Genomic DNA, 15,243 nt, shown 5'->3' with positions numbered 1-15,243 from the left:
ATAACATATTTGAAAGGTAGGTGAATGACGATTCACCAATTTCCACCACAAAAAACGAAATATTAAATATTAGGTTTTTTTGATTGGTTCTTAGAAATTCCTAGATTCTTTGAGATTCAATGAACTTTTCAAAGGCATGTTTCAATCTCGAGTGTGCCCTCCAAGTTTTGTGACTGGGATACCGAGGATCACAAAACGAGGTGTGAAGTAACCATGCAAATCACTTGGTACCCTTGAAGTTTATCACTCAATCGATGTGCCGGTAAACCACACACGCTCCATCGATACTATAATAAACCTTAAGTCACCCTTTACCTACCTTGTTAAGTCCAAGTTAGTGTGCCGGTTAACCACACACGCTCCACCAACGACTTAAACAAAATGTAAAGTGTAATTTCATGGATTAGCACCTTATTCACATTTTTCCTAAAGTAACTAAGATTGGGAATTTAATAAAACATTTAGTTACTTTATAATATTCATCATACTTTTAATGAGAATTTATATGTCCTTGTCTTACCCGTTCGGCTAACGACCCTCCACCGATCAAGCAAGCGGTGGGTGAGAATGGACACCCATTAAGTCACCATTTTATAGGCAACAACCTTATACCCACCTTATAGACCGGCTTCGCGAATGAGGCGTACTAGCGGTAAGACGACTTTGTTCTTATACATATATATATATATATATATATATATATATATATATATATATATATATATATATATATATATATATATATATATATATATATATATATATATATATATATATATATATATATATATATAGATAATTATTAAATCATAATAATATAAGTATAAGGGTTGAATTTTAACTTTTTAAAATTCTAAGGGTTGGAACTAAAGTTTTAACTTAACTTTACTTGTTCCAAAACTTGAGGGCAAGTTTTGTAAACTTTCAAAACTTTTCATTTCTTGTAACTTATGAGTTTAATAGAGTAATAAAATGAAGACTCTTCATTTTTCTAACTCTTGTGTTCTTTTAATGGTTTTTTAACTCAAGTGACTTTTGGTTTTCCATAACTTGAGGACAAGTTATGGACTCCATTAAAACACATTATGATCAAGAATTAAACTACCACATAGGTTACAAATAATTCCTATGATCATCTAAACATCATAAGATCAAGAACATGAACATAAGCATTTTCATGAATCAAAACTACACTTAAAACTTTGTAATTTTGATAACTAGTTGTTGTAAATGAATTAGCAAGACATTACACCATCTAAAACAGGTTTTCAAGTACCAAAACAGTTTAGGGTAATGTTTCTAATCCATTTCCAGCAACTCAAGTCGAAAATTTGCACTCTGTCGACCCTACTCGCCGAGTGCATGAACCTACTCGCCGAGTAGGTTGAAGATACAAGTGAACTCGACGAGTCCCCCCATGGACTCGCCGAGTCCAGCAGTCAGACATCAAGTTTTTCGACTTCCTTCAACTTTTAAGCACAAATAACAAACAAACAAGCCTATGCTCTGATACCACTGATGGGTTTTGAGCATTCTAACACTTCCTAAGTGTACATGCAACCCTAATAACCTTGGATCTATGTTTGTCTAATTATCATGCAAAGTTGAATTTCCAAGGTTATATTCCTATCTAGCATACATGGGGAACAATTTTAACTTGAATGAAAGATAGAATAACTTACCTTGTTGTTGCTTATGTTCCTTGAAACCTTGTGAGCCTAGCACCCCAAGTGTGATGCCTCAAATGTTTCACACAACACCAAATGCTCTTGGAAAGACCTTTGAGATAATACACACTTCTTAAAATCGGCCAAGCCCTCTAGTTTCTTATGTCTAGCCGATTTTGGTGGAGAATGGGATCCTTATATAGTGTTGACACATCTAGGGTTACACCATGTAAACCCTAATGTGTCATGACTCTTCATTTCCATGACCCATGGGTTTGTAACTCCCATGGAGCATCCTATGGGTAGAACCTAACTTGATAATCCATGGAGCCTCTTAGCCCACTATACAAGATATGAATGATTTACATAATCAACCCATATATTTAATTAGTTATCCTTTGATCACTTAATTAATCCCAAATTAATTCTTTGATCAAACTAATCAAATAATAATATTATTAATATATTAGAACTTATAATATATTAATAATCTCCAAGTGTTATTTCTCTCATTTAGTCTATCCAATTGCATGGTGCCATGCAACCCAAATGGACCATGCCGGGTCGGGTCAAGTACACACCCGAAATAGTTATGGACTTAGACACCTTATCCAACAATTTCTGGATGACGACATGATTTTGTAACACGAAAGAAAAGGGGTTCCTGAGCTAATACGGTTGAACCTGTGTCATTTTGATTCTGGATAAGAGATGAGTTATTATACATGAAAACTTAGCTTATACACGTTATGATATAATCAAGAATGGGCGGATAATAAAATGTGTGATTCTACTCTAGTCCCACATCCCAACGAGGAAAAGAAACTAAACTAGAAATCTCACATTCTATTGTCTACCAGGTCTTCGTTATATATAACTCAGGAATGTATAAGAGAGGAAAGTCATAATAATAATCTTCTTACGAATCCTATCTGATGAACTAGAATTTCTAGTAAAGGCTACCATTGACCCTAGATGTACTTCGATCGTTCAATTGAAGAGTAAGAGTATGTTCTCGAAGGTTTGACCTACATCCCTGTGATGAAGTCCTAGTACGGAATAGAAATATGTTCACGAAGGTTTGACCTACTTCCCTATGATGCAGTCCTAGTACGGAATAGACGTATGTTCACGAAGGTTTGACCTACATCCCTATGATGTAGTCCTAGTACGGAATAGAAGTATGTTCACGAAGGTCCGACCTACATCCCTATGATGCAATCCTTAGTACAGATTAGAAGTAAGTTTGTAGACTAGTCTCAAGACGTTTGTCGTTCACGCCGAGATATTAAAGGTTGGTGGATAATATGATCCAACCACTGAAAGAGACTTGGAAATGATTCCAGAGTTAAATTACTACAGTCCAAAGGCTTGACTAAAGCATGTTGCAGATGGACTCCAATGAAAGCATGATGAAAGGTAATTTGAACAATGAGTGACACAGAAGTTAGGTGACTGTCGATATCATCGATGTTTAAGATGTAACAAGTTCAAGAAAATTGACCTTATAGTAGGTCTCACATCACATCTGAAGTAGAAAAAGTCCTTGACAGCATAAAGGTCTAGATAAAAGTACGTATAGTACAAGGTAGTCTCCTAGAAAAGTGCTACAAAGAATATAGACAGGAACACGGTTCTTTAAAACAAAGAAGGAAAGTAAGGCATCTCCTACTGGTGACGGTCACCCCTATGGTGAACGCTTAGTTCAACTAGTTGACGTTCCATATCAAGCAGGTATCTTTCGTACACCCTCTGGCGTACTCGAAGCTCTATGACTTCGGCTCGAGTTTCAGCTAGTACTTGCAACAGGTTCTCATGGTTTCTATCAGATCTCTCACTTGTGCGTTTAAGGCGATTGGTGCAGATGGTATGCATTCGTGCATTGGCATCAACCGCTGCGATACAATGGAGAGCTGTCCTGCCCTGAATCTCGTTTCGGGCAACTCTACAAACCAGGATTGGTGGAACTCTGTCTGTTGAGCTCCGTCGCTTTTGTTGTAGAAGCTTTTATCTCCATTAAACGACATAGGTTGATGTTGCTCTTTGCTCCATGTCTCCAAACATTATACCCAAGGGAGCGTCGGGCCATGAAAAGCCAGACGAGGGTTAGGATTTGGAATGGGAGCTACCGGGGGTAGGTTCTCAACTTCGGGTTCGGAGTTATCATCATCCGAAAGGTCTTCAGCATGGTGATCATTCAAAGGGATTGGATGATCATTCTCGGGTTCTTCTCTCCTAACCATCCAGCATTGCCTTCATTCGGAAGGTACGGGTTGCCGTGGTAATGGAGTCCAGCCATGTTATCTACGCGAGAATTGGGGCCAAGAAGTAGTTATTAGACGAACTAACTAGATAATTATAAGCAAATCTTTATTAGTTACCTCACTATTTGTAAAGTGCATACCGATTATATGTAATCAAACAGGATAGGCCTTCGAATAGGTGACCTTAACTCCAAATTTACGAGGAACAAGGGTAAAGCAAAGTTTCACAGATTCTGAGCCTATATCATCCTAGTTACATATAACCTTAATGTATCCACTTAGCAACTATTGACCTAGTAATGAAGATCCTCTTTTTCCTTAGTTCTCAATTAAGTATTTATAGTAACACCAAATACCCCTATGGTATTTCATTGTGGTAGTGTTGGTAAGTTTTTAGACTTGTTGCCACATCACAACCATTCTTGGGCATGTTCTAATCACTCCTCGGACCAGCATAGTTGATCAGGCTATGCCACTCCCAAGACTGACCATACATCCCCGAGCTTACCTGTGATATTCAACAATCGTAATATTTTTGTTCTTGTCATTGTGACACGGATTTTAGTATGAATGCAGGCACATATACTTAGTCAAATATTTTATTATTTAAAAGTATAACTCTTGGTTAGAGTATTTTTAATCCCATTGTATTTATAGTTAGTATATCTTTTATGGGTTGATATACTTAATTCACAATAAACAATGTTCTGATACCAAACTGTCGCACCCGAAAACCAAGAACGGCGGAAACGTTCTGGGGCGGAGGACGTCATGTAAAGTATCACAACAATGCAAAGTAGTAAACAAGCAACAACCTCATCCATTGCATTAATAGTATAATTTTAATTACAAGTGTGTTCTTTCATATCATAAACAACATAATGAATGATCAAGATAAAAGACGAGTCTTGACTGCTCCGTCTTCACAAAACCTGGTTTTCGTACCTGTCTATTGGTGACATGAGAATACAAGTTATTTTGAAAGCGAGTATCAGCAATAAAGCTGGTGAATTCATAGGTATTAATGTGTCTTTGATTTGTAAAACTGTAGAGTAAAGACTTTGGACATTTGGAGAAAAGTTTGTATAAGTATGAAAATGTTTGTAAGTAATCGTAAACGTTTGAAAACCCTAGAAAATCTCATATTTCCTATTAGTATACAAATAGTCTTCTACCAAGACCCGACTATTTTGTAAGTAAGTATCACCGTAAATGTGACGGTTTTTCCCTGTTTAAACTATTAGTATAAAACTATAGCCTACCTCGTCGTTTATGTGTATGAGTCACAATATAAAGGTAATAAGGAAAATAGTTTATCTATATCAAATATATCTTATCTCGTCGTTCATGTGAATGTGTCACAAAGTAAAAGATGGAAAATAATATAATAACTAAAAGAATGTATCCTTTTGTACTAGGATATTCACGGCGTGGAAACTCGCCGAAAAGTACAACCTCGGACACCCGTCGATGCTCCTTTTCCCTACTGTAGCTAACAGTTTTGGGTGTGGAATGGTAAATCCTGAATTGTCTGTAATAGATTCTATGTAATAGTATCTATTAAACGTATTAATGTAAACATGTTCATGTAAGCGTATCTATGTCAACGTACTCATGTAAGCGTACAACGTATCTATGTAAACGTACTCATGTAAGCGTATCTATGTAAACGTACTCATGTAAGCGTATCCATGTAAACATACTCATGTAAACGTATTCATGTAACATGTAATGTATTAGTATAGACTCTTGAATGAATTGACTCTTGTGTGATTCTTTGTACCTGGAATTATAAGTAGTATCTCCTAACTATACCTATTATAGTTACTAGTAATGTACGAGTATATCTGGAAGTATACCTTTGATACCCAAAGGTACTGAACTGACTAATGGAACCTTTATACCTATATATGTATACATGATATATAATTAATATTTAGACAACATTCAGACGAGCAACCGATGCCCTAAGGCCACATCCCAACGAGGAAAAGGAAATAAAGTGTGCTGACCGTCCTAAGTCCTTTAAGCATTATTTATATAACTATACATATTAAGGCATGCATTTTACAATATAAAAGCATAAAATAATTTTTGTAAAACCTTTGAAAGATTTAATACTAAGAAACGATGACTTGATGTCAGTTTATGAAACTATTTGAAAGTATTTTGTTTGATAAAACAGTTTAAGTATAAGGAAAACCTTTGTTTGAAACACATTTGTAAAAGAGTTTGAAAGGAAACTTACACTATATAAGACAGTTTGATAAAGAGTTTTAAACATGTAAAAACATTTAAGAAAGTTATTTGAAGAAATTTGTTTGGTAAGATAGTTAACGTATAGTAAATCCATTTGCATGCTAGTTCTTAATCACATGTAATTGATATAATAACTAGACATGATTCAACTTGTATTCCCCCCCCATAAAGCATTTATAAACATTTACAAAACATTTAAAAGGTTAATTCAGGTGTATGAACTCACCTGCAGTGAGCGGATCGGATGGAAGTGTCGGATAAGTGCTTGGTGCCAAGTGAAGACTTAGACACACACAATGATCCTAATAACATATGAAGATATATATATATATATATATATATATATATATATATATAAAATTAGTGATTATAACACTAATTAAACATGTATAAACATCCTACTGTGAGGAAAACACTTTGGTCAAAGTGTTAGGAGGCTATCGGGTTGCAACAAAGGAGTGCAAGGCCTTATACGGGAGTTTATGGTCAATGGACCATGTTTGTTGGAGTTTACGGCCCAGGGGAGTTTACTCCTATCCGTAAACTCTCAATTGGGTAACCAAATGAGGCTTAAAACTATAAAGACTTAAGGGGTTAGGTGCTCCAAAGCTTAAACAAGAGGCTAAGTGAGTTTAAGGTCCAAAAACGACCCTAACTTATGTTTACGGCCTGGGGACCACTTCCCCATGAGTTTATGGATGTAAACTCATGGTAAGGAGTACCAAATCGAAGTTTGAAGTCCCTAATTCAATGGTTTAAGGTTCCATGCTAATATCCAAGGCTTACTAAGGTGTTAAGGGCATCAAAACACCCTTTGGGGTGTTTACGGTATTGGGAGATTCCCAAACCGTAAACTCATAATCATGGGGGTTTTTGGTGTTTCTCAGGTGCTACACTCATCAAGGAAAGGTTCTATGCTAAGTCCTAAGCTTAAGGAAGGAGATAGGGCACACTTTGGCACCCTTTTTAGGGTTTACGGCCTAAGAAGATCTTGGGACATAAACACCTTGTTCTTGTGATTCTTGGGTGATTTCCTTGATATATGGACATGTAATAAGCTTTAATACACTCTAGGGTAGAAGTACTTACAATTTGGGATGAAAGCTTGAAGATCCTTGGGAGAGAAATCGGGTTTTCTCTAGTTGAAATGGAAGAAATGAAGTAAAAATGGCTAAGTGCCATATATATACTCCATGGAGTTTACGGTCGTAAACTCCATGTTTGGGACGTAAACTCCAAATTCTTGGAGTTTTGAGACTTCTATGATGTACAATATGCCCTGGAGTATACGTCCTAGGTTTACCTCTTGAAGGATTAAAGCTCAGAACTGCTCAAACGGACACCAAACGTGCTAGAAGGTAGCAGAAATGAGTTTGAATTTCTTTGAAGTATTTGACTGTACAGGATTGAAAATTTCGGGTTGTCACAAACACTGTTCTGTTGTGGTGTCCGGACAGAGCTGAATTGACACACGATCCATTTCTCAGTGCAAAAATGATCAAGAACGGTGTTCTTGAACTCTGTTCCATTGTCTGTACGAAGCGCTTTCACTCGGTTGTTGGTTTGGTTCTCGATCATCACAATGAACTTCTTGATAAGATCAGTGATCCCAACTTTGTTGGTTAGCTGGAAATCAAAGAAACAGACCTGTGTATCTCTGTCTACCGCTGAAGCAGAATACATCGCAGCTGCCTCCTGTACATCTCAAGTGATTTGGATCCAAAGCCAGCTCAGGGACCATGGACTCAATATGAAAAAGATCCCACTGTATTGCGACTCTGAAAGTGCAATTAGGATCTGTCATAACCCAGTGCAACACTCCAAGACTAAGCACATAGCACTGAGGTATCACTTCATTAAGGATCATGTGGAAGATGGGAACGTCGAAATTCACTTTGTGCGAACCACTGATCAACTGGCCGACATCTTCACCAAAGCTCTTCCTGAAGCAAATTTCAACAAAATTCTACAAGGGCTAGGTATGATGGAATCGGAGTGAGTACCAAAGATTACTTCTCAAGACTAAAAGTTAGAAGCGAAATAGACCGAACGTTCGGGTTCGGGTCTCATGTATGCTGAAATGAACCGAACGCTCATGTTCGAGTCTTAATCCGGTGTACCGAAATGAACCGAACGCTCGGGTTCGGTTGTACAATCTGATTCTTGTTTATCACTCAAAGGTAGTTTCTTTGGTTGTAGATCTTTTTTATTATTTTTCCAAATTTATTTATCTTATTGTCAAAGTTATTCTCTTTTTGAAACCTATTTTCTTTGGCAACCGAAATAGACCGAACGTTCGGGTTCGGTTCCAAAAATTTTCTCACCCGAAATAGACCGAACGCTTGGGTTCGGTTCCAAAGTTTTTTTCAACCGAAATAGACCGAACGCTCGGGTTCGGTTCCAAATTTTTTGAATTTTTTTATTTTATTTTATTCTTATTATCAAAAACTCCAAAAATATTTTTTTTTCATAAATTCAAAAACTCCAAAAATATTTTGTTATTTATTTTCTTTTTGGCTTTTATTTTTTTATGGGTAATTCATTTCATTAGCTAAGTGTCCCTAGAAGCATGCTGTTGTATGTATCCAAAGCCTCACCTGATTCTGAATAATAGCCTTACTGACTTGGTATAAACAAACCTTGTCTTCCCAATTAGGCTCTCATATTTATTCTAATCATGAGCTACCTAACTCTCTTCTCACATGAGATAAGAGTTTTCTGCTTGGTCCTTATCTTCACAGCAGAGGTACTTTGGTTTCTTTACAACATCTACATTACATTTCTCCATCTTATTCGTTTCACCAACGTAACCCTTGAGACTCTCAGAAATTACCACTGAGGTTTATGGTTACACAATCTCTATGTTTATGATCTTAGTTTCATGCCACTACGCGCTAAGTGAAACCCAAAACTTCAATACCCAATACGCATTGATGGTGAACACTTAATTTGCTCTAGTTTTCACTAATGAATTGACGGACGTACCTCTATGAAATCTCAAAATTTTCTTTTGTGTGATTCCTATGAAATTGTTCAAACCAATAACATTTCTTCCCTTGGGATCCAGTTTTAATTTTTGTTGAGATTTTATATATTTCCTAGCCAAATTAAATTATCTCCAACCTACTTGTTCAACAGACTACACCGGTCTCACAAGTACTTCGTTCGATTTATGTCTTATTTCAAGATTAGGAATTCTGAATCGAAGCGAAAGCCACCTTCATAAGCCTAATTAAAAGAAGCCTTTCAACACTTCTTAACAAGTGTCTGATCGTTATTCAACAGGAAACCACACACACACTTTAAGGTCTCTCTTGACTTTGAAGGAAGAGATTCATGCCCGGGATCCATTGTTTCGTGTCTTTATTGACATCACATAATCCCTCAATAAGTGTTGCTTTATTTCTTCTTAATTTTTTTTTACACACTCAGCACAAAAATCTTTTTGAGAATTGGAAGACTACTGCTCTAAAGGTCAAGAGCATTCAACTCTCCCACTCTCAACAGGAGATTGAATCTCTTCGATCTGAAAGAGAGGTGATAAAATCGTGTGCTTCGGATGTCCACTCTGCAATCTCAAACATCCTTGAAGCACATGATCCAATTCTCAAATACACTGTGAGGCGTGACCTTGTAGAGAAGCTCGCTCCCGCCCTTGCTCTACTCAGTAAAATCGAAGGGCTCCTTGATTTCGTGTCCATTCCGAAACAAGGGGGAGAGAAGGAAACTACGTCTCAACCGCCTCCTACCTCAACAGCAACACACACAACCAAACCTCCTCCAGTAGGCCAAGCCTCCGGTTCTGGTGTGAAAGACAAAGGCAAAAACATTTCTGAGGAGAGCGAAGAAGAAGATAAAGAGACAATCGCCGACCTGTTGAAGCGTCAAGGTCGAGACAAAGAGGCTGACATCAGTGCTCGTGTGGCAAGAGAGGCTGAAGAAGCCGAACGTAAACAGAAAGAAGCCCACGACCTTCTTGAGAGCAGGAAAACTCTTTTTCCTTCTTGGACTATCGAGAGGATGATTAAAGAAGCCATCGACACACCAAGTATCCTGTGGCTGGAACCTGTGATCTCTTTAGATCGTTCCAACACTATCGACTCACAGTTCGACATGCCACTGACCCGAAAGGCATTTATCTTTCATGCATTTTCAAACGTTGTAGAGTTCCCTCATCCTCATCCACAGGTTGATCGGGACTTAATCGATTTCTATCTGAAGGCCGCTCAACCCCAATACCAGAATTGGAGCACTCAGAAAATTGTCAACGTTCGGGTCTTGAAGCCGTACAGGGAAGGTAACTTCACCAACGTTCGGTTCAAGGTACTTCGGGGATCTGCCAAAGCCGAACATGCTATCTCTCTTGCAGATCTTCCCAACCTTAATCCCCATGATTGGATTATCTTGCACAACATCCTCCTTACTAACGAAGCTGAATACGGTCCGATCATCGACCACTTCAAGAGGATGCTCGTGTGCTACATCATGGAAGTTTCTTTGATGGATCAGGAGATTGCAAGCGTATTCAATAAGAAACCAACCATTTCTCCTGTTGGCTCTGCCAGTGATCTCAACTTGATGCAGATGGGGAAGATTGACCCAAACAGAAACTCGGTCATGTTTACCAGGAACGAAGGACAGAAATGCCTTTTCGCCTTGGCAGACAAGCATCTCTACACCACTGCCTGTTTGGAACACGTTTTGGGGATCATCCATCGATGCAAGTATAATACAATGGATGATGTTAAGTACTTTGATGATCTGATTCAATGGTACATTCGGTTCAGACAGACTATTCTTGCGCTTATCTCACATCTGTTTGATACTACAAAGAAGGTTCCCGCTGCTGGCCCAAGCAAGAAGAAGAAGTAGTCTCGCTCCAATTTGACGCAAAGGGGGAGATTTTTGGGTCGTATTTTGTATTTAGTATTGCGTCTATTGGGCTCGTTAGCTAGTCCAATATGTTTCTCCGGTATGGGCCTGTTCATCCGTGAGTTTTGTAGGGTTTAGTATATATAGGTGCTTGCATGCATCTTAGAACACAACGATTAGAGATTTATTATTCTGCAAGTTTATTATTATCGTTCTTGTGACCCTAGAATCCTCTACAACGGAAGTTCTTTGTCGAGCTCTGCTGAGGATTGCGAAATCTAATCATTCGACACATCTTGATCCATTCTTGTGTTATTTACTGTTTTTATATTCATCGCATTACCTGTTACGAAGATCTAATCGATCATCAAGTTATTTTTTTAACTTATCATTCACTAATCCCCTATTTTTGATTTTTAAAGGTTTTGGGGTGGAAAAGCATGTCCTAAACTATTTATATACATTGTATTTATTTAACTCGTTTAAACTTGGTTGCTATATTTAGCATATTGTGAGTATTCACGCACTCCCCTATTTTCAGTTTTTAAATGTTCTGGGCTGGAAAAGCATGTCCTAAACTATTTTTATGTTTGTTGTATTTATTTTGACTTGTATGAAACTTGGTTGCTATATTTCGTATGTATGTGTATGTTACTTTAATTCATGAGGACTGTATCGCGGTTAAATCCCTGGAATCTCTAGACACAACTCATTAACTCTTTTGAGCCTATGGTTATTATGGATAGCGCTATCAGGAGGTAGACAACTCCTCACTCGCACGATTTGCTTGAGTGCATTTTACCATTTTATACACTATGTTTGCGATACACATAGTAGTCAATAGGGCACAATTTGGTCATTAGGCTTGGCTTGTGAACTCATGAATGGAAACTTGATGCACATACTATTCTTTATGCACATACGAAACTTGTATTCCCAAGTTAGCAACGACACTTGTATACTTATTTTAGCAATGAAACTTGAATACTTATTTTAGCAACGAAACTCGTTACTCATTATAGCAATAAACTTGTTTATTAATTTTAGCAATGAACTTTGTTTCTCATTACAACAACGAACTTTTATTACTGAAAACTTATATACATGTTTTAGCAATGAAATTGTTTGCTCATTGTAGCAACGAAATTGATTGCTCATTTTAGCAATGAAACTTGTTTACTCGTTTGAGTAACGAACTTTATCTTCCATGAGAATATGAATGTTGCATCTTATTCGGGCAACATACTTTATCTCTCATGATGACAAAGAACTTTGTGTTTACAAACTTATTTACTCCTTTTAACAATATACTTTTATTATTGGAAACTTTTATCAAAACTTTGATTTCAATTCATGAACCAATATTATTTTGTTAAACTTGTGAGTACTCACCAACTATTTTTATAGTTGATGCTCGTTTTACATGCTTTTTCAGGAATCATCGAGTAAGTGGCACTTAGGGACACTTCACTGTTAGGAGCATTCGCATGTGTTGTATTCCAATTTTAATTGTAATTTCTTTTAAAAGTTGTTCAAACCCATTGTAAATTTGTAATGATTTTTAATACTATGGTTGGTGTTGTATTTTAACTTTTTCTATGAAACCCTTTATACTACCACGCTTCGTGTTTCCGCTTTAGCGGGGTGTGAAAAACTCCCTAAGGCATGGTGAAGCATCTAAGCACCCTAAGGCACAACTATGCACCGTATTTGGTGTTTACGGTATTTGGGAGCCTCCCAAAACTGTGAACACCTTGATCTTGGTGTTCTTGGGACTTTTCGTTGATGTTAATATGTAATACAGGCTTATTAAGACTTAAGGATGGAAGTACTTACTCTAAGGAAGCTTGAAACGGTGCTAAGGGCCTAAGAACACTAGTGTGTGTTCTTGGTGTTCTTGGTGTTTTGGAAAACTAGTCAAAACACATAAATGGATGGATTAAAGGATGTATAATCACTAGATGTTATGTTATATCAACTAATCAAGTCGAGAAACACTTACGTTTTCGGGAAATTGGGCGAAAACCGGGATGATACTTGAGAGAGTTTTTGAGTTTACTCTTTTGGAAATTGGGGAGTAAACATAAGTGACTACTTTGGGGAGTAAACACATGCTTATGCATGAGTTCATGGTTTTTGGAGGATTTTCCGACCCAAACATAAACTTTTGGCCGTGAAATTCAAAGACACGAGGTGTTTGCGGTTTAGAAATTTCGAGACCCGAGACGGGTCATCCGTTCACCCGTTTGTTTAAAGATTAATTATTAAAATAATCAAATGAACTTATTTTTCCCAAAAACAAGTAAAAGTGAACTTGACTTATAATATGAAGTGATTGACTTTTAGGGTTTGACCGAATGAAAATTCCGGGTTGTCACAGAGACTGAGCCGACCGCCTCTCCATCCTCTGAGACTCGGCCTCCTCCCTGGCCTGAGTCTCGAGCTCGATCTCCCTCTTCCGGGAATTTGCCTGAATCTCGGTAAACGTCCGGTACGTCGAGTTCGCCACAAACTCGCGAGTGTCCCTCCTCAGAATACCCAGATATCGACTCATGCGTGCCTGCTCCGTAGAATACCCAAACTCTTGTGGCTTCGTGTTGCTGAACTCCCGATACAACAACGCATCACCCTCCTGAGGCCTGGCAGCAGCAGCGACTGCAGTGGCTGTAGCAACAGCAACATCAGTAAGACTAGCGTAGCGCTCATCAAAAGTCTCAATCAGAGTGGTCTTGATAGACCCGAACATCTTTGGAATCTCAGCTCGGATAAGTCACCTCATCATGAATCATCTGGCAGAGCTCCTCATCGCTCACACCCCCTCACTAGTCCCTGGCTGTGGTGTGTCCCAACCATGATGTCTCTGAAATACAACATAAAGATATAAGAGACTCGCTCGAGCATACTCGCACTTGATAACTCACCCTACTTGCTCCCTAGTATCCTAAGGATTCCTACTCGAACTGTTCACTGATCCGGTGTTTCCAGTAGTACGGGCCCTATACTACCTTCCACACTGCATCAGTATTCATTCCAAGTCCTCCTCCACGGATCCCAGATCACAAGTACTCTATCTCTTGCTGCACATAAGCTACCCTTTAGTAGGCTCTCATAAGCTCCTCACTCTCAAGAATCTCATAGCCGCAGTAATATCCCTAGGCTAGGGCATCATAAATCAGGCCACTCTAGTCCTAATAAGAATACCTATCCTACTCTAGCATGCATATCATATCATAAAATATCTCATAACACATAATGTAAGGGTATTTTGGGAAATCACCGTTCGGGCGCTGGCTGATCGTACACACTGCTTTCGTCTGTTTTGTTCTCAATCGATCCTTTTACTCTTAGGAAAATCAATTATTATATGAAAACTTTCTCAAATCCTCAGTTTTAGTTCAAATACACCCAAAGGTGAATCTGAATCCCTCAAACCAAGGCTCTGATACCAATTTGTAACACCGGATTTTTTTCAAAACAAAATTTTCATTTTTCGAAGATACTTTCATTCATAAAATAATATCAAACATAATGTATCCACTGTCATCATAGTAAAAACATGTCCCAGAATCACATAAACAAAAACTCCATGAGTGTACAGATCAAGCCGACGCCTTCCCACGATCATCACTGGTACCTGAAACACATACACAAAACACTGTAAGCATAAATGCTTAGTGAGTTCCCCAAAATACCATATACAACACATATTAGCCACCCAAGGCTGTAGCTCTGATGACCCTCTGGTCGAATATCTCTGTGGGACCCTCCTGGCCCCGTAACTCTGTGGACCCACTGGTCCTAACTCTATAAACTCTGAATCATGCATATCACATATCACATAGAAATCACAACACATAAATAGCATACAAGATACTCTGTCATATAACTCTGATTACCACTCTAGGTAAAGTTTACTGAGAAGAGTCGCCTCGGGAATCTTAGTAAAATCTCGATATCAAAAATACTGCCCTAGCCTCCGCCTAGTCACAATAATAAATTACACTAAATAAATGTCTCTTCACAAATTGGATATTCTCTCATGCAAATCCCTAGAAAGGTAAAAGACTATTCTACCCCTCTACAGGCCCTGAGGCCCATTTGTTGACAAACCCTAAAAGTCAACTAAAAGTCAACTGTCCATTTCAACCAGACTCGCCGAGTGCATACGACAACTCGGCGAG

Source organism: Lactuca sativa, chromosome 6 (assembly GCF_002870075.4).
Source record: "Lactuca sativa cultivar Salinas chromosome 6, Lsat_Salinas_v11, whole genome shotgun sequence".
Taxonomy (NCBI): Eukaryota; Viridiplantae; Streptophyta; class Magnoliopsida; order Asterales; family Asteraceae; genus Lactuca; species Lactuca sativa.
The sequence above is the reverse complement of the archived record's forward strand: the minus strand, read 5'-3'. Positions refer to the sequence as shown.